This window comes from Bos grunniens, chromosome 3 (genome assembly GCF_055505025.1).
Source record: "Bos grunniens cultivar Pamir isolate PY7600 chromosome 3, Bosgru_T2T1.0, whole genome shotgun sequence".
Taxonomy (NCBI): domain Eukaryota; kingdom Metazoa; phylum Chordata; class Mammalia; order Artiodactyla; family Bovidae; genus Bos; species Bos grunniens.
Genome location: NC_141167.1, coordinates 13,987,793 through 14,010,848, shown reverse-complemented (window position 1 = coordinate 14,010,848; position 23,056 = coordinate 13,987,793). Strand labels below are relative to the sequence as shown.

The 23,056-nt window shown below is 49.6% G+C and overlaps 1 long non-coding RNA gene across 1 annotated transcript; it reads right to left on the bottom strand.

Moving 5' to 3' along the window:
- Nucleotides 1-18,106: 18,106 nt before the first annotated feature.
- Nucleotides 18,107-20,505, bottom strand: LOC147375035 (uncharacterized). The gene is made up of 3 exons (XR_015161386.1): nt 20,398-20,505; nt 19,535-19,627; nt 18,107-18,274 (listed from the first exon to the last, which is right to left on the bottom strand). It is a non-coding gene; the product is annotated as an uncharacterized LOC147375035 (long non-coding RNA).
- Between the last annotated feature and the right edge of the window lie 2,551 nt (nt 20,506-23,056).

Here is a 23,056-nt window from a genome sequence, read left to right as displayed (position 1 = left end):
CCCCTACGGCTTTTCCCCTGACTTCACCCCGGGGCCCGTACCCCGCCTCCTGCCCCACCTGCCTTGCTTCTGCTGATCTGTCTTCTGCTCCATTAGGCAGGGCCACGGCCCCGGCCCTCGCAGGCCCCGCTGCCCTTGGCCCGCTCCGGCTGCCAGCGCCTGCCCGCCCCTGCCCGGGAGGTGACAGCAAAGTGAATTAGCGCGCAGCCCAGGGCTCGGGGGCGCCGAGGTGCCCGGCAGCTCCGCGGGCGCAGCACTTCCCGGCCTGCTATTTGCACAAAGTGTTCTCAGGGCCTCTTTACATTTGCACTTGGCGCGACTTCTCCAAAGGGCGCTCGCAACCTGGTTTTGAGGAACCGAGGCAGATCCTAAGTCTCCCTCTCTCCGTCTCCCCAGCTTCTGGTTCTTCTGCTCCGGGCCGGCTCTTGCCTCCTCCCTCCACCTCTAAGACTCTCTCTCCATCCTAGGAGATTCTCTCTCCCTCTAGGTTCTTTGCATCTGCCTTCCTCCAATTCACTCCATCTCTTTCGTCTCTTTATCTCCGTCCATTTCTGCCTCTCTCCATCCATCTCTCCTCCGAGTCCCGCTCTGCACCTCTCTTTCCCCCTGCCTTTCCCTAAATCTTGCTGTCTCCCTGCCCACTAGATCTTCTCCACCCCGCACCATCCCCGCAATCGCTCCTTCCATTTTCTTTCCCTGTCTCTCCACTTCCCGTTCTTCAGCAGAGCCAATAAAGACGCCGCAAGCAGCCCTGCCTCACCTTCCCGTGACTGGTATCTCCATAGTGGTTTGGGCCTGATTCTTGGCCCTAGTTCACTTTCAGGTCTTTTGAGAGGGTCTTTGGGGCCCTAAGTGGGAGGAAGGGCTCTTGGATCCCACCTGGACCAAGCCCCCCGTCATCCCTGTGGCTTTTGGGACAACCAGGGCAGGTTAAACATTCCAATGGTGTTAACTCTGGCGTGTGTGCATGTGAAGTCGCTTTAGTCGTGTGCAACCCTTTGCAACCCTATGGATTGTAGCCCGCCAGGCTCCTCTGTCCATGGGAGTCTTCAGGCAAGAATACTGGAGTGGGTTACCATATGCTCCTCCAGGGGATCTTCCAGACCCAGGGACTGAACCTGTGTCTTTAACGTCTCCTGTGTTTGGCAGGTGGGTTCTTTACCTCTAGAGCCACCTAGGAAGCTCTCGGCCTGAGCCCAGTTTGCTTTTTTCTCTCCACTACCTCCTTGGGCTTCCTTCTCCCGGTCTTCGCCTTCGACCACTGATCGGAAGCTCGCTGAAAATTCTTTCTGGAAAATTCTAGATTTTCTAGCTTCTCTTAGTAGGTAGAAACTCTAAACCAGAGCTGCTCACTTGATCTGCCAAGAAATACCATCCCCTCCTATCCTCAGAGTAGCCAGGTGGTCCTGGAACATCTGGAATTCATGAGCTGGTGATCTCTGGTAGAGAACAGTCGGGGCTGGAGTTCCTTGGATGGGACTCTGAGGTTCTTGCAAGTGGCCAGTAGACTGGGATGGGCTAGGTGTGGTCCAGGAGGTGCTCTCTGCCTGAACAAGTACTACATCCATCAGTTTGGGAGTAGGTCCCTGCCTGTGGTGAACAAGGGGCCTATGGAGTAACTGGAGTTTGTGTTCCAGGCGCCCACGGGGTCTCTAGGCCAGGGTGGGATCATGGCTGGGGGATAGCGGGGTGATGAAGCTCCAGTGGTGACCCTGCTTTTCTGTTTCACACGTATCAAGACATTTCAGTCCTTCCTTGACTGCTCTGTCCATCTAGAGGCATCCCCGCTCTCTGCAGCCTGACAGCTCTCACGATGCATGCCTAGTCTGTAGAATGGAGTTGCATCATTTGAAATACTTGGTGTGAAAAAATTTGACTGGATCCTACAGCCATTTGCTTGAACACAAGAAATTCCAACATTACTTTTGCCAATAAAGAAAAGACCTATTTGATTCTGTAAATATAATTTCAATCACTGCATTGCATTGAATACTTGTTTAAAATGATTTAAAGTATTTCATCACATACATGTGAGAACAAACTTTCTTGTTGATAGTAACTGTTAAGAATTTGAAAAGATCCTCATTAAAACTCTTAATTATTTGTGTGGAGTCATTTGATCAATTGTGTGTAATCAGTTCCAGTTTTATATGTGATATTGAAAAAAAATGTTTCTGGGAGAAAACTGAGATTTCTCATTAAGACATTTGAAAAGATTTAATTTGGAAGTTATTTACAAACTCAATATTTCTTCCCTAGTACTTTGTATTTTATTTTTTATCATAATTATATTTTATACAAAAAATAGAATTATAGATACGTCCCAATGGATCTACATGAATTGTGTAGGGGAGCAGAGAATTGGACTTTTGTTGGGACCGTGGCAGCCAATGGGGAATTTCTGAGGATCCTGCCACATGAAGGTTAGAGAGTTTTTTCAGGAACAGGAAGTTGTTTCTGGTCATGAGAACCTTGGCTTGAGGGGCTGTCTCTGTGCTGCTTCTTCCTAGGATACAGCCCAAGAGAATGGAGTCCCTGATTCTTCTTCAGGAGACTGGATTCCTGCCCCAGTTCCAGATGCTGTCTGCATCTCTGGCAGAAATGTAGCCAGTGCTGCTGCTTAAGACAGTGGTCATCACGGGCCAATGCAGACACACGCCCCACACAGGGTTTTCTCGTGGAAGGACCTTCCTTGAAGTGCTCCTGAGAATTGCAAACTCCGGATAGGAAATGCCTGTCCCCAAAACTTGCTTTCCTGGGAATTGAACTGCTCTGGGGCATGAAAAATGTTGGTGCCTTGTCACCCCAGATACCAAGTCTGATCTGTTAGCCCGGGAATTTTTATGCACAGTGATGGGGAGGTGTAGGGGTGGAAGCTCCGTCTACCCCTTGCTATTTGCATAACTTTGACCTTGACCTCTTTATTCTCTCTAGGCCCAGTTTATTCATCTGTTATTAGGAGGCATTAATACTTGCCTTGCAGGATCCTAAGGAGAAAATGAGGAAGAGTACGTAGCATTGCTTTGTCAACTGTAAAGTCCTGTATACATGGAAGGGTTTTCATCATTGCTGTCAGCAAAAGTGGTACCACTATGACTCCTACTGAAGCAGGATGGTCATAGCAAACTCCGTAGAAGCAATTCTACAGTTAGAAGCTTCTCTGGGGTTCTGGCAGCAATGTATGGATGGTTAGGGGGACTTGGACAGCAGGGGATGACTTCCGCTTTAAGATTCAGCTCAAATTAGTCTCTGGTAACACAGTAGAGCCCTGTTCTTTCATTCACTGAGTAAACATTTGCTTATTTATTTTATTTTAATTTATTAAAAATTTTGGCTGCACCATGCAGCATGTGGGATCTTAGTTCCCTGACAAGGGAGGGAACCCAAGCCCCCTGCGTTGGAAGCATGGAGTCTTAGACATTGGACCACCGGGCAAGTCCTACTTATTTAATTTTAAATAGCTTTTCTCTTTTTTTCCCATCCTGAAAGTAATACATGCTCATTCTAGAACATTTAGAAAGACACTCTGAAAGAAGATTTACCCCAAATCCTGCTGCCTGAATGAATATCCTGGGCACACAGATATCTTCCTGTGCTCTTTCAAATATATTTTTTAAAGAAAATGTTATATCAAATAATACTTGCTGTTTTGTGATTGGCTTTTTTAAGAATCTGATAATGATTTTCGAACATTTAATAGGTCATAAAGTGCCTTTCTATAGCAACATGAAGATCACTGGCTGGCTGTCCCTAACATGAAACATTCAGTGGTGCCCACTGTGTGCAGAGCCCTGAGTGAGCTTCTCACTGGAACAGAGGGGCTGAGTAGAGCCATTCTTGTCTGCTCTCTGGGAACCCATCATCTGCAGAAGAAGCCACATCACTCCAGGGAGACAGGACCTGAGAAATGCAAGGCAGGAGACATTTAACTTTGAGGGAGAGAGAGGACATTTCTAAAAGAGGAAGCAGGGAAAGTGTCCTGCAGGACAGGACTGGCCTGGAAGGGTGCTCTGTACTTATTAATTTAAGATTTATTTACTTTTGGCTGTGCGGGGTCTTTGTTGCTGCGCATGGCCCTCTCCAGTTGCATCAAATGAAGGCTACTCTCTAGTCGCAGTACGCAGGCTTCTCACTACAGCAGCCTCTCCTGTGGTGGGGCACAGGCTCTAGAGCACGGGCTTGCATTGCTGCTGCTCTCGGGCTCCAGAGCACAGGCTCAGTAGCTGTGGTGCACCGGCTCAGTTGCCCCATGGCATGTGGGATCTTCCCAGACCAGGGACAAACCTGTGTTTCCTGCATTGCAAGGTGGACTCAACCACTGGACCACTAGGGAAACACTGATCTGTATTTAGACATGTGAAAATGTGAAGGATTTCTGGGTGGCAGGAAAAACATGAATTATGGGAGTGGGCGAACCCATGCATCTTCAGAAAAATGATAAAATCACACCATGTTCTCTGTGCTTTTGTGGAAGCTAGTGAAGAGGGTGGGCTTTTGTATCAGTATTGGTAAGCTCAAGGGATGGGATCTCACCTGTTATCCCACCAAGGGATGGGAGCATTTACAGCAGGGTTGTATCAGTGACCTTGAGCAAGTGTGCGTGTGTGCATGCTAAGTCACTTCAATTGTGTCCGACTCTGTGTGACACTATGGACTGTAGTCTACCAGATCTCTCTGTCCCTGGGATTCTCCAGATGAGAATGCAGGAGTGGGTTGTCATCCACTCCTCCAGGGGATCTTCCCAACCTAGGGATGGAACCTGTGTCTCTTATGTCTCCTGCTTTGGCAGGTGGGTTTTTACTACTAACACCACCTGGGAATCCCCCTTGAGCAAGTCATATAACCTCAAAAGTTTAAAGCAGGAAAGACTCTATGCCCTCCTTCCAACTTTGCATTTCATAGAAGACAATTGAGACCCAGAACAGAAGGCAACTTACCTGAAATGCCACAGCAACTGTTGGAGTTGATGCTAGGAGCTGATGGACTACTTCAAGTTTAAGGACCAGATTGTTCACAGAAGTCCACCCAGCACTTGGCACAGACTTGCACAGGAACTACTCCACATCCCCCCCACCCCCGGCCCCCCAAAAAAAAACAGATTTATTAAACTCAACTGAACTACTATGGTTCTGATAACCAGCCCAGCCTTTTAGCACTATCTTGGGGAAGATCATGAGAATGAGTGAATTTGCCATGCTTCCTAAGATGCACACTCAAGAAGGAAGTATTCACTGTCCATCCCTGAACCTGGAATCAGGGTTCCCACCTAAGTCAGACTGTTTTGGTGAGAAGAATCAGAGATTCACTGGAACTGTGTTAAACAGAAAGGAGTTTGCTACAAAGATATATAAAATCTTTGGGGAATCCAAGGAAGGGAATCATAGGTTAATCATGCCTCCTGGGAACTGGAGCTGAGACCTGAGAATCTATTAAAGTCAATGCAGCTGCATCTTCTCCCTGGACACCAGTCTCTCAGGGTAAAGATCCACCCACCTAAGTATGCATTCAACCCATCCATCTATCCAGCCATGATCCATCTATCCCATGATTCCATCTATTCCATGATCCATCTGTCCATCTATCCATCTATCTATCCATCCATCCACCATTGAATCAAATGTTGCATGAGTTTCTGTCCTCTGTTGAGCCTCTGCCATTAGCTATCACATACTATGTTGGAGACAGAAATGAACAAGCACAGTCCTTGCTCTCAAGGAGGTCGCAGTCTAACAGAAAATTGCTGTCATATTTACTCATTCCCTCATTCTTCAGTAAACATTTCACTGTGCTAGGATGGGACTGGCATTGGGAAGGCGAAGATGAATGAGGCCTCCACGTCTCTCTCTGAGAACCAAGTCTAGGGAGGGGGACCCATGGATACAATCATAATGCAATCTGATTGGTGCTAAAAGAGGGATTGATGGACTGATCTGTTGATATTCTGCCTTATTCTGTGAAAGAGTTAAGATTTAAAGATATGTAGATTAAAGGCTCTGGGATGTGTATCAGTGCAGAACTATTTTGCGATTGTATTGTTGGGGTCATAGGCCTGGAGCATCTCCTTGTGGATGGGAGTGGGGTTTTCACAAAAGGAAATGAAAATGTCCATTGTCAGTCTTCTAAGAAAGATGTCATTTGTGCCGCAGGAAATGAGGACTTTGGCAAGCAGGCATTAGATGCGGGCGAAGAAAAAGACTTTCTGTCTGCGGTGCAAGCTGTGGCAATCTCTGGTACATTCCTAGAGGTGATGGGGTAGATGCAAAGGTGGAAGGTGAGCTTCCCTGGACCCCATAGGAGCGACCAAGAAAAAGGCCTCTAGCCTGTCCTGAAAGGGAGTCTGGGGCAGGTTTGGGCCTCCACTGGCCTCCTCTCTATGGTAATTTCTTCCCTATAAACAAGGTGACATACAGTTGAAAGTATTGGCATCATATACTTTCAAATACACTGGCATCATCAGAAGTGAGAGGGAGCAGTTAATAACTGTGCTTAAGCTTCAAAAATAAGTGGGAGCATGGAACCACCTGCTTATCATTAATCTATCAGGAAAGTGTCTTTCAAAGTTATAGATCGGTCTGTCTTCTGGAGAGAAAGAGGGAAGGGCCTGCATTCATGCTTGAGGCCTATGCAAAAGTCTGAATCCTGAAAGAAATGATTATTGACCCCCAAATGTGAAAAGAAAATGGCAAGAGAAAAAAAGAATAAGTGTTTAATTCAATGTCTATAAAACATCAGGCCAACATTGTTCATGGCTAAATTCATAAAGACTCCTTTACATTTGAAACCCATTTACAGCTTTGATTCTCTCTTTTCTCCAGAATCCTCAGGAAATACTGTTGAGAAATCGCCAGACATAAATCAGCTACTCATAGCCAAATCATTTCAAAAGTCAAATTACAAAAATTTAAAAAAATTTTACAGCCAGAAATTATATTCACTGAAGTCTACGGGCATGTTTTTATGTACAGTGGGGACTTCAAAAGTCAGAGTATCCCCAAATCAATAAAACTCTTTAAAAGTCCCCAGCACAGGCCAGGCCACTGTGGCACACAGGATCATTGCTCACATGGTCTCCGTGAATGGTGCCATAGAGTTGTGCAGTGAACAGCCTGCACAGCTGTACGGGGCGATCATGAACACAAGATGGTCAGGGTACTCTTCCAGAGGCCAAAGAGAGAGTAGCAGAGGGTGGGGCAGTCTCCAGAGAGAACAATTATGCCTGGGAAGCAGCTCAGTGTTGAGGCAAGGAAGACAGAGCAAATACACTCAGTGTGTAAGAGCTAAGTCTTGACTCTCTTTTTGCTAACAGTCCAGCAGGGAAGATAGCCCAGCATACAAAGAACTGGGCTCAGAGGTAGTGGCTATGACAAGGGTTACAGTAGTGGTCAGAAAGAGTGCAGTGGGGGACATGAGATGGAGGAGAAGGTAATCCCCAATGAAGGGACTGTGGGGGCTGTATAAATAAGGGTTGATTCACACTGAGCCTTAGAATAGAGCAAGGATTCATTCAGGCAGAGAACCAAGGGGTGGCAAGCAGAGGATACAGAGTGCCCTGGGGTCCCTCGGGGAACCTCCCAACCTGCTCCTCTGGCCATTTCTCTGCTAAAAGATGTCAGCCATCAGATGCTGTTTAATTCCAGCTGGACAAAACCTGCTGGATGGGAGAGTGGGGTGTGACTTGGCTGGAAGCGAAGGTGCTCAGATGGCAAGCACCTTTCTCCTGACACCAGCTCCGGTCTTGGCAGAGCACGTGGCTGCAGGGGGTATTCTGGAACTGCCTCCTCCTCTCACTATTCCGGGGCCTTCTGGCCAAAGATGATTTTTTTTTTTTCTTTTTGCCGTAAAACAGCTTCCCTGATTACTGTAAATCCCTAATACTGTTCCTGGTGGGGGAAGAAGTGTGCAGGTGATCTTTAGAAGCTATCCAGGGAGACTGGTGTTTGCATGCAGAATCACCTACCCAGCTTCAGAATTGGATAGGGCCAGCCTCTCATCTCAGGGGTAAAGAAATGATTAACTAGCCCTTTTCTACCAACCAGGAAATTAAGACAAAGAGGTTAACTGCCTTGTCCATGTTCACCCAGAGATTATTGGAACCAGTGTCCCGGTCCCCATCTACCAGGCATAGCAGCAGAGGTGACAGTTGAGCTAGATTTTAACATTCAGTGGATATAAAGTACAAGGATTGGAAGGGAAAGATTCTGGGCTAAGGGGTCAGCTGAAGAAAGGTGGGAAGCAGAAGGCAGTGGCAGTCATCCTGCACTAAAAAGATCTGACATTTTTTATCCAGGTAGGATTTTTAAGTGTTTTACTTATATTAGCTCACCTACTCCTTACAACAACATTATCAAGTATGATGAATCCCATTTTATGCAGGACAAAACTGAGGCACAGAGAGGTGAAGTGATCCATCCAAGGTCACCTGGGGCTTGAACTGAGACAGCCTGGCCGCAGGACCCCCTGCTTAGCCCTCAGGCAGTAGGGCCACTCACACACTGAATGCCTGCGGAGGTGCTGTCCCATGCCTCGCTAAGTGCTTTTTATGCCTTGTCACGTTTCATCTTCATCTCAACACCGAAGGCGACGATGATTGTTATTCCCATTTCACAGATGCAGAAACCAAGGTTCAGACAGGCTAAGTATCTTGCCTGAGGTCACACTCTGCCTTGCATCCCAGGAGTTGTTTCTAACGAGCTCCTACTTCATTGAGAAAAGCCTAGCGCTCCCCAGAATTCCCTAGTCCCAGATCAATCGCTCCCGGTTTGCCACGGAGGCCCGTGTCGCCGCTAGATCAGTTTTAAGGTTTTCAATAATTCTGTGAAGAGACAGAGCAGCATAAAGCAAAGCTAAAAATATCATTTTTCTGTAGCTGTCATAACAACATTTGGGCTAATTGATTCTCAATAGAATAATGACATCCAGTATGTAGTGAGAAATATTCATGAAGAGATCTGTGAAATCCTCGAGGTGCTGAGCCACACCGGTAGCCCAGGACAACTTAGGAACGTGGCCGCATGGCTGGTGCATATGCCAGGCATGCCATGCAGGCTGGTGACCACGAGCCAGTGCCACCCTGCCCTGTCTCAGGCCTGAGTTTGGACATCAAAGCTTTTTAGTTGAGGATTGTGGCTCCCAACCCCCAGGCTGCTTTAATCAGAGAAAGGTGATGAAAAGATTAGAGGGTATGATTTATGGAGAGAGATTAACATCAGAGGAGTCGAGGGGGAGAAAAGAGAACTCTCTTAAAGTAGTTGAGATAACAAAGGCTGTAGAGAGCGATGGGGGAAGGTGGGGAAGCAGCTGTGAGACTAGAGTCTTGAATGATTCCTGTAGGGATGGGCTGGAGGGGAGGGAGGCACCTCTGGGCCTGGGGTCACCCTGCCTGGCCCCCACCTGCAGAGCTGCTCCTAGGCCATGTCTGGTGGCTCAGGCTCTACGGGCACTCCTGGCCAATCTGCCTCCACTGGGCCTTCCAGAGGATCCCTGTGAGAAGGGAGGTAGACCTGGAGTTTTGGGGGTGACATGTGGGGCAGTACCCTAGCCTGGTGGGATGGTCTTCCAGGGCTGGACGCTGTGATGTCCAGGGCAGCATGTGCCATGTGTGCTGTGTGATCGCTGGCAGACACAGGTTCCACAGAGGGACCCGTGGTCTGTGGGGTGGGATGAGGGTGAACCCTGATAGGTACCAGGAACAGTGTTAAGGACCCGCCATACATGAGTTCATCTCATCTTTACAGCAACCTTGTGAGATCTGGGACTCTTACCGTTCCTGTTCTACAGAAAAGGGACACTGAGGCTCCAAGAGTTTAAGGAACTCAACTAAGTCACATAGCTAGTTCAGTGGCAGTGCTGGGGCTGGGGGCCCAGAGCCCACAGGGTGCTAGAGCGAGGGGTGTGGGAAGGGGGTGGCATGTGGGTGGAGAGGATTCTCTGGTGTATGCCTGCTGAGTGCATAGCAGGTAGCTCAGTGTGCATGGCTGTTTTAAACACGCATGTGCAGAAGGAATCGTGGTGGGTGGGAGGCGTATCCAGTGAGTCTGGGTCTACAGGCAGACCCTGCCCAGGACCCTAAACCATCCCTTTCTGAGAATGCAGCCCCCCATTCTGCACCTTTGTTCCACCCCCGTTTTTCTGGCTCTTAGGTAAAAACATAGCTCCTTCAGCATCATAGCCCTAAATTCACCCCACCTATAGGATGTCTGCCCTTTCACGATCTCACCTATTATTTCTGGAAGCCCCCCTGGGGCATCAGTTTCTTGATCTGCGCCTCTAAACTCCTCCAGGAACGTCTGCAGCCTGGACCTGGCTGAGGAGGGCGTATCCTCCTGCCTGAGACCTCTAGGATTTGCCCCTAAGCGGGGGTGCCTCAGAGTGTGAGGCTCCAAAGGCAATTCCAGATGGTGCGCTTGGGGAGGGTGGGGCTGTGTCTCCCATTCATCACTCAATCCTCAGCACCAAGCACAAGCTTGGGAACACAGTAGCTGCTTAGTAAACAGATATCTTAGATTCCCTAGAGATGCTGTGTACTGCACCATCCTGTATCACCCTTTCTGGCCGGGTACCTGACATCTGCTTCTGCACTTTCATTTGCCTTCTGTCAGCTCCTCAGCAGGGATCTGGCCCCAAGCTACTCCAAGGACCAACCTCAGGATGTTACCGTACTTTCCTTCTTAGCCCTTTAGTCAAAACCTCATGCAAACTCCTACCAGACTTGTCCGCCAGTTTATCAGCAAAATTAGTACTGGCTAATAATTAATGGGCAACATTTACTGAGTCCTGGTTAAGTGCCAGACACCGTGCTAAGCTGTGAATGTAAATTAACTCCTTTCATCGCAAAGCAGCCCCACGAGTGAGGTACTATTTTTATCCCTATTTTACTGGTGAGGAGTCTGAAGCTTAGAGATGGTAAGTAACTTTCCCAGAGACAGACAGTTGGTGGATTAGAGTAGAAGATGGGGGTAGAACCAAGGTGGTCTGATGCTGAAGCTTGCTGAGCGGCAGCCCTCCACACAGGTCTGAATTTCAGCTACACATGTCGTTAACATCTTATAAGCAAAGCTTTGATGTGAGTGTTGTGATTCTGATTTTATATAAGAAGAAACTGAACTCAGAGCAGCTAAGTGACTTTTCAGTCAGCCAAGTACTAAACAGGCTGAGCTAGATTTGAATCCAGGTTTGCTCCAAAGCCTCGTTCCTTGTGCTGTTCCATCCCTCTGGGGGGACTGGGGACAGAGCTCGGTCACAGGCAAATGGGTGGGAAGAAGCAGTAAGAAAGGGGACCCAGCCAGTGGCGTGCAGTGACAGAAACAGAAATTTCAGCATACCAAGGGAACTGGGAGCTTCCCTGGTAGCTCAGTTGGTAAAGAATCCACCTGCAATGCAGGAGACCCGGGTTTGATTCCTGGGTTGGGAAGATCCACTGGAGAAGGGATAGGGTACCCACTCCAGTATTCTTGGGCTTCCCTTGTGGCTCAGCTTTAAAGAATCCGCCTGCAATTTGGGAGACCTGGGTTTGATCACTGGGTTGGGAAGATCCACTGGAGAATGGAAAGGCTACCCTCTCCAGTATTCTGGTCTGGAGAACTGCATGGACTGTATAGCCCATGAGGTCGCAAAGAGTCAGACGTGACTGAGCGACTTTCACCTTCACTTTCAAGGGACCTGGGCAGAGGGTCAGGGAGGTGACTGGGCCTCTGTAAGGGGACATTTGGAGTTGCTGCCACCCACATGCAGGCCTTCAACGAGGAGACTCCAAAATTGTTTTTCCTACCGTGCACTCCCATGGGACAAGAGTTATCAGGACCATGCCCGCTGGCCTTTTGTTGGTCTGGGAGGGGTGGGGCTCCCTTCACAGCTGGATTCCTATTATGAGCGGAATGGCATCTGTATCCAGAGGTAACATGTGATTAAATAAAAAGAGAAGAAAAAGCAGATGTCGTTCGGTTCACAAAAATCCAGGCCATGCTGTTCAGGAGCCATGTGACTGCAGACCAGACATGAGCCTCTTTGAACCTTGTTTCTTTATGCTTGAAATGGGGATATTAATGTTTGTTCTTCCTGCCTTCTGCTCCTATTGCTGGGCAGGTGTGTACCACATGGTGCATTAGAATCGAGGGAATCTAGGGGACTTCCCTGGTGGTCCAGTGGTTAAGAATCGACCTTCCAATGCAGGGGCTACGGGTTTGATCCCTGGTCAGGGAACTAAGATTCCACATGCCGAGGGGCAACTAAGCCTGCGTGCTGCAAGTAGAGAAGCCTGTGCACTGAAACCAAGACCCAGCGCAGCTCATGTTTAAAAAGAAGGAGAATGGAAGGAGTCTAGTAGAGAAGGCAGTTTCGAGGAGAAAGGCAGTGGAGATGGCATAGAGGCCCACTCACCAACAACATCGAAACTATGTGGGTGTGTGCTGTGTGCTTATTCGCTCAGTTGTGTCTGACTTTTTGCGATCCCATGGACCATAGCCCGCCAGGCTCCTTGTCCATGGGGATTCTCCAGGCAAGAATACTGGAGTGGGTTGCCATGCCCTCCTCCAGGGGATCTTCTCAACTCAGGGATCAAACCCCGGTCTCCCACATTGCAGGTGGATTCTTTACCATCTCAGCCACCAGGGAAGCCCAAGAATACTGGAGTGGGTAGCCTATCCCTTCTCCAGGGGATCTTCCCGACCCAGGAATAGAACCAGGGTCTCCTGCATTGCAGGTGGATTCTTTACCAGCTGAACTACTAGCAGTCAGGTCAAAATGGGAATTCTCACTCTAGAGTGTCTTAAGTCCAGGAGCATAGGACTTTGGTATTAGCAAAGCAGAGATGTTTTTATTCCCCAAGATGAGCCAATTTTGTTGTTCATTCATTCATATATCTAGTCTTTGAATCAACGTTTGCTGTTGGGAGTGTGTGGGAGACACTGACCACAGCAGAAACAGGCAAGGACCTTGCCCTCAGAAGACTTCCTGGCCTATTTGAGGAAATAAGACATATACATAGTTGCCATGATATGAGGCACAGGGCGATTTGGGCAATCAACTGCAGGAGTGCGTAATTGTGGGACACCAGTTCCTGCCAAGGCAATCAGGGAGAGCCACCTGGAAGAAGTGGCATTTGGAATGCGGAAGTAGCCTTGAAGGATGTAAATATACTATCAGGCACAGAATGAGTCTCCCAGAGAGATCACACTTCATGTATTTGAATTAAACCACGTGTGTGCACACAGCATAATAATCATAATAATAACAATAACAAAGAGTGTGTATAAAGACTAAAGTGGGGTTCCCACACCCATCTTACTCAAGGCTGGGCCTAAAACAAGCACAAGATGGGAGAGGGATCCTGCTGTTTCCTCAGTGGCTTTCAATTCTCTGCACCTCTTTTCCTGTGAGTATCACCCTGAGGGTGATTCTAGCACTTCACGACATGCATCTCTCCCGTAACTCAGCCCCTCCCATCAAGCCAACAACCTCATCTGGCGCTTAACCCAAAGAAAAGTGGTTTGTTCCGACACTGAAGGAAAGCCCACCGTTCTGGATTTACTGAGATGGGTCTCCCTCCTAAGGGACTGGTAAAGGTCATTTTGACCATGCCTGGTTTTCCCCGGTATACTCTGGCCTTAAACGCCATCTCTAGATCACACAGACTACTGTCGTGGGAGCCACGTGGCTCAGGCCTGGCGGTGGGTACAGCTGAGCAGTGTAGGGAGCGTAATTAGAGGGCTCCGCGACTGCTAAGGGCCCATCGGATTCCAAGAGCTCGTGAGTCGGCTGTGATCTTTGGAATCCTCATTAGAAATTCTCTCCAGAGCCCGGGGCATATGCTTTTGCTCGTCTTTAATAATGGCAAATCTTCATGCTTTGAGGTTGGATTTGATTTCAGGAAACAACCACGAGAGGCATTTGGAGCCCAGCCTGGTGGAGGAACAAGCTGGAAAATGTGCTTCTGGTTAAATGGGAGGTGTGACTCTAATTGGCACGTGGGGATGCCAAGTTCAGGTAGAAGCCAGAGCAGGAAGCTCCAGGGAGAGCTCCAGAGTTGCTGTAGGGGATGCCAGCCTCGAGGCAGGCGGAAAGGGGATTCTGCTGGCCGTGGCTTATCCCTACTAGGTACCCCAGCAGCTTGACTGGACTCCATCTCCCTCCCACAGCTCAGCTATAGACAGAGTCATGAATGGTTTAGGGCTGTTTTCAGAGTGTCTGGGCCCAGCTGAAACCAGCAAGTGTACCATGAAGGCAGAGGCCAGGAAGGCAGGCAGAGGGGGTACCTCCAGGCCTCTCTCTGAGCTGACCCTGGCACTGCAAGATGTCAGGGGCCATCCGTGAGGCGGCCTTATGGACCTTGTCAGCCCAAAAGCTGGAGGTTGCCAGAGGGAGAGTCTAGGGATCACTTATTATGCCTTCCGATGGGAGGCCAACCGCCAGACCCCATGCGGGGCTCAGTCTCCCTGGGACAAAGGATCCCCAGCACCTGCCTTAGCGTCCTGCATACTTCCCCATGGCCCTTGGGCACAGTGGCATGAGGCGCTGTGTCCCACAGGGATTTGTTATGGCTGCTCTTCCCTCACCTGACTTCTGCCATCTGGGACAATTGGTCTGATTCTACTGGGATATTTCTGTGTCCACATTCCACACCTACAAGGCCTTCTTTTCTGGGTGACCTGATTACTGATCCTAAAGGTACTTCCAGAGAGCAACTCCCAACCCTTGGGTCATGTCCTGAGCTTGCAGGGAGAGCCTTTTCAAAAATTAAAAAATTTTTTTCAAAGCTACTTTCCCTTTACAGTTATTACAAAATATTGGCTATATTCCCAGTGTTGTACAATATATCCTTGTAGCCTATCTTACACCCAGAAATCTGTACCTCCCACTCTTCATCCCTATAGTGGCCCTCCCCCTCCTCTCTCCTGGTAACCACTAGTTTGCGTCTTCTTTATTTTTTTTATAGTCACTGGTTTGTTATATTTTTTAGATTATAGGGAACCTATTTTGAGGGAGACTGGGCAAGGTTTTTTTTTTTTTTTCTTTTAGCATTGTTTTATAGGCATTCCAAATGGTCTGCATAGAGTGAGCCATTGGGTCTTCTTGTCCTAAGAGTCTTAGAGAGTCCTTTGGACAGCAAAGAGATCAAACCAGTCAATCCTAAAGGAAATCAGCTCTGAATATTCATTGATGCCGAAGCTCCAATACTTTGGCCACCTGATGCGGAGAGCTAACTCATTGGAAAAGACTCTGAAGCTGGGAAAGACTGCTTGCAGGAGGAGAAATGGGTGACAGAGGTTGAGATGATTGGGTGGCATCACTGACTCAATGAACATGAGTTCGAGCAAACTCTGGGAGATAGTGAAGGACAGAGAAGCCTGGTGTGCTGTGGTCCATGGGGTCACAAAGAGTTGGACAAGACTTAGAGACTGAACAATGACAGTAACAACAAGAGACTTAGCTCATAGGCTCTGGGCTCTGAAGACTAAGTGCAGAGTGATCCACCAGAGGAGGAAGCAGGGGAGGCTCACATCGAACGTATACATATGCCACACACCACACACCCCCAACAGGCAGGCTCTCAGCCCCCCTTACACTCCACTCGCTCAGACTCACCCAACCCACACACGGGCATGCTCCACTGCAGACACATCCCCACCACTCCCAGGCAGCCCGCACATAGCTATTCACGCCTCTCCCCAGCACAAATGCACACCACTCCATGCCATTTCCTGCATGCTCCTGGAGGGCACTGGCACTGGGGGAGCATCTGATAAATCCCCCTCTCCCGCTGTGAGCTTTTGAACAAAATGATGTAAGAGGAAAAGCACAATTTCGTAGTCGAATGAGCTGGACTCGAAGGCTGGAATTCTCGAGTGTCAACTGTGCCATCCTGGGCAAATCACTTCCCAGTGCTGTACTCTCCAAATCTGTATAAAGGGGCCATCATAACAGAGCCTCCCCCGCCACAGTAGTGAGGGTAATGTGGCTCACAGAGGAACCCACTTTACGTAGTACCCTGCAAAGTATAAAACATGTTCATCACCAGAATCGTCATCAGTATTTCCAAACAAGGAACAAGTCATACTCAGATTCAATGGACCTTCCTCAGCCCGCTGGTCCCAGGTAGAACGGGCCATGTGAGTCCATCTCAGATGGGTAGAATCATTTGTCCCTGTCACTCACTCATGAGACCATCTGGGGCTGTGCCCCCTCCCCTGGCCCCTGGCTCAGGTGGTTTGATGCTCCTCACCCAGGAGATTCGAGACGTGTGTTGGAGGTGGACCCAGTCAGTGAGGACCCAGAAATGGCCAGCCGATTCCCAAAAGAACTTTACATAATCAATGCAGCATCTATTACAAAACATCTATATGCAAAGATGACTCTTGCCCCAGCAGATGAAAAAGTGACTATTGGCAAATGCCTGACAAATGTTTCTGGGATGTGAGGCTTTGGGGAAGGTAAAGAGGGGACTGGAGCAGGGGATCTACAGCCCCTTCAGCTGGCAAAGAAAGCGTGGGGATCAAGGCCTGGTGGTTGGGGGAGACAGGGAGAGGAGTTGTGGGGGGTCTGAGCAGCAGCTGAGCAGGACACCCACTCCAGAAAGGCTCCTGGGAAGGTGACTTGGGGTCACCGATGGCTGGAGGGACGTGCACTTGAATGATGCGTGGATTATGCTGCGAAGGAATGGACAGAACACAGGCTTCCTGTAACTACTTGAGAAGCAAACAGTTCCAATAAAACGGTCGGGGTAAGGAGAAGGGGTGGGGTGGGGTGATGTACATATAGTGGTTGGAAACCCAAAGAGAAAAACAGTTCTGCCTTCCAAGGATACAAACTTTCCAGATGGGAGCGAGCAGATAAGATTGGGAAGCAGAATTTGGGTATCATGCTTTTGATGTAAAGAGTAGGAAAGGGGTGGGCTGGTGGAGGTGGGACCCCTCCCAGTCCCCTGTCCTACAGGAGAGATGGAAGCCCAGAGGGGTAAGGACTGTGCCTATGTTTCACAGAGTGTGGCATGGTGGGGTCCTCGGGATAGATGGTTGAAGGTAGGTGCGTCTGAGAATACTAAAATTAAATGGCAGTATGTATATATTAGGAGAAGGCAATGGCACCCCACTCCAGTACTCTTGCCTGGAAAATCCCATGGATGGAGGAGCCTGGTGGGCTGCAGTCCATGGGGCCGAGAAGAGTTGGACACGACTGAGCAACTTCCCTTTCACTTTTCACTTTCATGCATTGGAGAAGGAAATGGCAACCCACTCCAGTGTTCTTGCCTGGAAAATTCCATGGATGGGGGAGCCTGGTAGGCTATATAGTCCATGGGGTCGCAGAGTCAGACACGACTGAGCGACTTCACTTTTTTTCTTTCTGTAGTTCCTTTTGGAGAAGGAAATGGCAACCCACTCCACTGTTCTTGCCTGGAGAATCCCATGGACGGAGGGGCCTGGTGGGCTGCAGTTTATGGGGTTGCAGAGAGTCGGATACGACTGAGCAACTAACACATGTATATATTATGTTCATTTTTCCAAGGAAAAGAACTATAGCTTTCCTTATATTTCCAAAGAGTTTTAAGACTTCAAACAAATAAAGAAGTATAATTAAAGGCCAGGTTCAAACCCCAATTGTGCCCCTTTCTGTGTGACTTTGGGCAAGTTATCAGGCCACACACACCTCCTTGTCTCATCTGTAAAATGGGGATAATAAAAACTCCACTCCCTAGGGTTATTGAGAGGCTTAATTAAATAAAATCACATCAAGTGTTTAGCAAAGTACCCTACACCCAGTAAGTCCAGAAATAGTAGCTCTTATGATTTACATTACTATAACAATTAGCTATTATCTTGAAGATATGGGGAAAAAAGCAAACACCTCTTGCTTGCACCCGGCCATGGTTCACACCGGTGGGTGAGCGCTGAGTCCAGCCAGGCCTGGCGCACTGAACTCGGGGTGCAGAGCCAGAGGCCACTGGCAGGAGGGCCGGGAGGCAGCCCCACACCAGCCTGGCCGTTTGTATGCAGCGGCTGTTGCGAGAGTGTGTCCCCGGGAGGGGAGGGCTGCTCCATAAGACTGATTTGTTGCTGCTGAACCTCATTAATCAAATCTTACCGGAGAGAGCCTCCTGCAGCTGCTGGCAGGTCAGCGTCGGGGAGATAAGTGATGTAGCCAGACCCAGCAAGGGGGAGAGACGCAGCGGCCATAAGTCTTGACAGTGGCAGGCTCTGAAGCAGGGACTCCGAGCAGGCGCGTCCTCTGTGCCGGGGGGGCAGAGCTCCGAGTCACAGCGAAGCTCTTCCTCCCAAAGGATGCTCTGGAGAGATGGGGAGCTGGGGTGAGGTGTATCTGGGAGTGGCCCCCGAGAAGCAGGGCAGTTCAACATGTCTGGGGACACTCGAGTCAGCCATGACCCAGGACCTTACGGAGTTCTGCAGACCAGAGTTCCGCCCCCCAGACAGCTCAGCCTACCTACGCCCGTTCAATTTAACATAGTTGGTAGGGGCCATGTCTCCTGCTTCAGGTTAGAGATTCATTCTGCTGCTCTGCCCTCGGTTTCATCACTGAGAACAGCAACTGTAGAATGGGGAACTCCAGCTGCTCCACTCCACCCTCATGGACAAGCATTTGATGTAGGTGCCGTGATCTTCCCATTTTACAGAACAAGAAACTGAGGTCACACAAAGCAGCTTTTGTCACTCTGCTTGGAGCAGCCCCCATCTAGGGCGTGATGGCCCGTTTGGCAGGGCTGGTCAAGGGATGAATGGGCTCTTGCTGGTGTCTTGAGGGGGTTGCTCTGGGGTACCAGGAATCCTGAATGGGTCTGAACGGTCTCTGCTCCTAGTGAGCTGGCAGGAGACTTTGAACTGACTGGATGGTCTACTTGGACCAGAGGGACCATTTCTGCTCTTTCTCATCACAGGTACAATTCTTTCTTCTCTGTGACAGGATGCGCCCTGGAGCCAAGACCTGCTTCTTAAGACAGTAATGTGAGCTTGACTCCCTGGGTTGGTGTTCCTGTCCTGTCTCTCACTGTCTAGCTGTGTGACCTTGGGCCTTCACTTCTGTGAGTCTCTGTTTCCTATTCAAAATTAATAATACCATTTCCACGCGCTGAGGCTCATGTGGGGCGGAAGAAACCTAAGCTCACATAGCATTAAGTTCAGCGGCAGGCACCTGAATGTGTGTTCAATCGTGTCCGACTCTTTGTGACCCTGTGGACTATGGGCCGCCAGGCTCCTCTGTCCTTGGAATTCTCCAAGCTAGAATACTGGAATGGGTAGCCTTTCCCCTCTCCAGGGGATCTTTCCAACCCAGGGGTCGAACCCATGTCTCCTGCATTGCAGGCAGATTCTTTACCATCTGAGCCACCAGGCTAATGTAGTGAGCACTTAATTGCTGTTGTTACTGGGGACCCAAAGAAGAATGACCCCACTTGCCCTCCCTGGAACCTGCTTGCATCACTCCAGCCTGCGGTGATGCAAGTCCTCTGCCTCTGGGAGTCCCGCTTCCTTCTCTCCAGGCTCTATTCTCTCCGCATCCACCCACCCCAGGCCTCTCTTTCTATTCTGCTCACCACATTCCTGGGATCACAGTTTATCTTCAGCCCCTCGAAAGAGATGTGTTGGACACCCACCTCCAAGCGCAGCATTGTCTGTAAGCTCAGAAGCTGAAAAATAAAGAAATTCATACCCATTGCCCCCATTATGGCTGTTAATTACGGTGTCTTGCCCAGTTAGCGTGTGCTGGGCTTCATGCTCCATGCGTTACAAGCACTGGCTCACACAGACCTCACAACAGCCTGCTCCAAGAGTTTAAGAAACTCTACAAAGTCACACAGCTAGTTAAGTGGCAGAACTGGGATTAGGGTCCTATTTCAGGCGTGTTTTATAGCAGAGGAAACTGAAGCTCAGAGAGGGTAAGTTATCCAAGGTCACCCAGGTGGTGAGTGGCAGAGCTGGGCTTCAGAGCCTGGCTGGCAGACTGCAAAGACTGTGCCCTTAACCTGAACCCTGAGCCGCAGGTTGAGCCCCAGCACAAAAACCTAGGCCTCTGCTAGGTCCTCAGAAAATGCTGGTCCCTTTGCTCCCCACCCCACTCTGCGCCAGAGAGGCCTCCACATTTAGAGGTAAGCTGGGCCCAAGTTTGGAAGTTGTTAACTTCTTAGTAGTTCTTTCTTTGCCTCGTTATGGGGTAAAACTGCATTTGGTTTTTAAAATTCCCTTTTTATTTAGTCGCTGTGAATGTTAAGAACTGCCAGTACTGGAAGCTGAGATCCCATCCATATGCCAGGTTTTAAATAGCAGACTAGAAACAAGTTTACACAGGAAGATCAAACTCATCCCAAACACGCAGCTCCTGCACTGTTCAGACAAGAAACCCGTGCCCCCCGCTCCGCACCCCCCACCCCCCCGCGCGCCCCTGCTTCCCACTTCAAACCATCTCGGAGAGGAATCTTTTCTTGTTTTAGAAAAACATTTCTGAATTCCGTCTGCTGCTCTCCGTGCACGAAGAAGCGAGTGATGACCCAGTCATTACAAGGTGTGTGCTTGGTTTTTTTTTTTCTCAGTAGCTGGGAGGGTCTCTGATAATCTCTCTGCATTCACCCCCAGCAGTGGTGGCCACCTGCCTGGACTTGGAGGGGTTCCACCCATGTCCTGAGTAGCGGGCTGATTCGCATGCAGGGTTTGACCTTCCCTCTCTGCCAAAACTGCGCGGTGACCTTGGGCAATGACTTCGGCCCCTCCGAGCCTCAGTTTTCCTCCTCTGCAAAATGGGTGTAGCCCACAGAGCACAATGGTTAAGTGCCTGGACTCTGGTGTCACACACAGATTAGTTCTGCATCTTCCTCTGTGACCTTGAGCAAGTCCTCTCTGACCCTCCGTCCCTGGAAAGTGAAAGTCTTAGTAGTACCTGCCTCCTCAGGTCCTTTTGCTGTGACAGTTAAGAGGGTTAAGACGCTACAGAGCAGTAAAGGCAGGGCCTGGCACAAGGTGAGTGGCATCAAATGCCAGTTTGGGTCATCAGAGCCCTGGACCACCCGCCTCATGAGGTCCTGATGCGATGGCAGAGATTCTCTGTATGAGGGCCTCGAGCCCACAAATGGGCACTTGCTATAGAAACTCATGGCTTGGTTCTAACCTGACTCGGACCTCCATGGTGGGAGATCAACAGGATGTGTGGCTTTCACCCACCCATTTTTTACCAACCTGCCTTCCCTTGGGCTTGTCCGAGCTGCAGGGAGGGGGTGGGGTGATCTATGGGCTCGGTAACCTGCCTGGGGGAAGGGAGGGGGCCTCTGACCCAGGGGTAAATCATGGACTTCCCAAGGGCCCGTCAGTTCCCCAGGAAAGAAGCCCTGGGCATTTGTTATCTCAATGCTTCCCCTGAGGGGCTGACCACATGATTCATTTCACTCACACTAATTGGATGTAAATTAGATGAGAAATCAGTAATTTGTCCAAAGATTTGTCATTCCGGTGGCTTTCCAGACAGAGTGAAGTTGGTCCGGAGGGCCAGTGAAGTCGCCCCCAGCTGTAAGGGAGGCACGCATCTCCATTTTAGATGAGAAGCTTTTCCTTGGTGACTTCTGTGTTTGCCGTTTTTTAAAAGGATGGATTTAAGGTGGAGATAGCAGGAGGTGGAGAGAAAGAGAGAGGGAGAAGGAGGGGAGGCAACAAGAGGGATAAGGTGGGGATGAAGGAGAGACAGAAGGCAAGCATGGGGGGTGGAGGGGGGGAAGGTGAGCAGGGCAAGAGAACAGGGAAAAGGGGGGAAGAAAGGGAAAGGAGGGGAGGGGAGAGGACGGGAGGGGGTCGGCAAAGGGGCGACCAGGACAGAGGAGTAAAGGGAGGAGGAGAGTGTTTCGTGTTTTTCTGGCTGCCTTTGGCCGGCTAAAGGGGTAGGAGAGCCTGTAGGTAACGCTATTTACTGTCAATAAGAAAAAGGCTGCTCCAGACCTCCTTCCCTACAACAATATGCTAATCAACCCCTTGGGCCAGCTCAGATCTGCAAAGCCAGGCAGCTGCTTCTGTCGCCTCTTAGGCTCCAGGAAGCGATAGCCGCTGACTTAATGAGGAAGGAGGGCAGGATGGCCCAGCTCTGGGAGTGGGGGTCAGGCAGCCTGGAGGGGATGGGTGTTACAGGGGAGCCTGCCTGGCAAGGACAGAGGCAGCCAGGGCTCCCCAAGAGGCCCCAGTGCTGCTCCAAGGTGGAGCAGCAGTAGCCGCTCATGTTCTGTTTATTAGAGACAGCCGAGTCCGCTGAAAGAGGGCAGAGATTTAAAAAAAATTTTTCGAGGGAATCTGAAGCCTGAGTCAGGCTGGAAAGGGACAAAGGGCAGTGCTCAGGGTGGAAGGTTTAGAGGAAAAGGGGGTCCCTGGCCTGGAGACCTCTTGGGAGTAGTTGGATCCTAATAATAATAGACATAAAAATCCCAGCGTGGAGCTGAGAAGGCCGCAGTGGGGTCCCTGTCTAGTCTGCCAGGAGAGAGGCCCTTCTCCCACTGCCATGGGAGAAGGCTGGACTCCAGGGATGCTACAGAACGGAGTCAGAGGGTGGAGGCCCTAGACACAGGGGCTGGGGTATATCGTACAGGTAAAGGAGAGTGTCTGAGGCTTTGAGACCTTGCACTTGGAAAGACTCATTGCTGTGCTCACTTATTCCTTTCAACATTTGACATATGTTTCTGAAACTTTTACTGCATGCTGGGCATGGTGCAAGGTGCAGGAGAAGCCCAACCTATTCGGTCCCCCAGACTCTGAAGCAGCAGGGCCTAGGAGGGGAGGCGGATAGTAGGCAAATAACCGTGAACATCCCACTGTATGATGAGCTATGTCAAGTGCCACGCAAGAGAGGAGCTCGGGCTTTTGACAGCATGTAGCAGAGGAACTGGGGCTAGTGGGGGTGGGGGGAGCTGGAGAAAATAATGCTAAGATAATCAATTCAACGTGATAAAAGGGTAACTGCTTGTGATTCTCACAAGGAGAAGCAGTGACCTTGGCCGCTCAGACCTCGTTGGGTATGCATATGGATGTGCTTGTGGGTGTGCAAGAGAGCGTTTGAAAATGCCAGGAGAGGTGCGTGCCCTGTGTTTGTG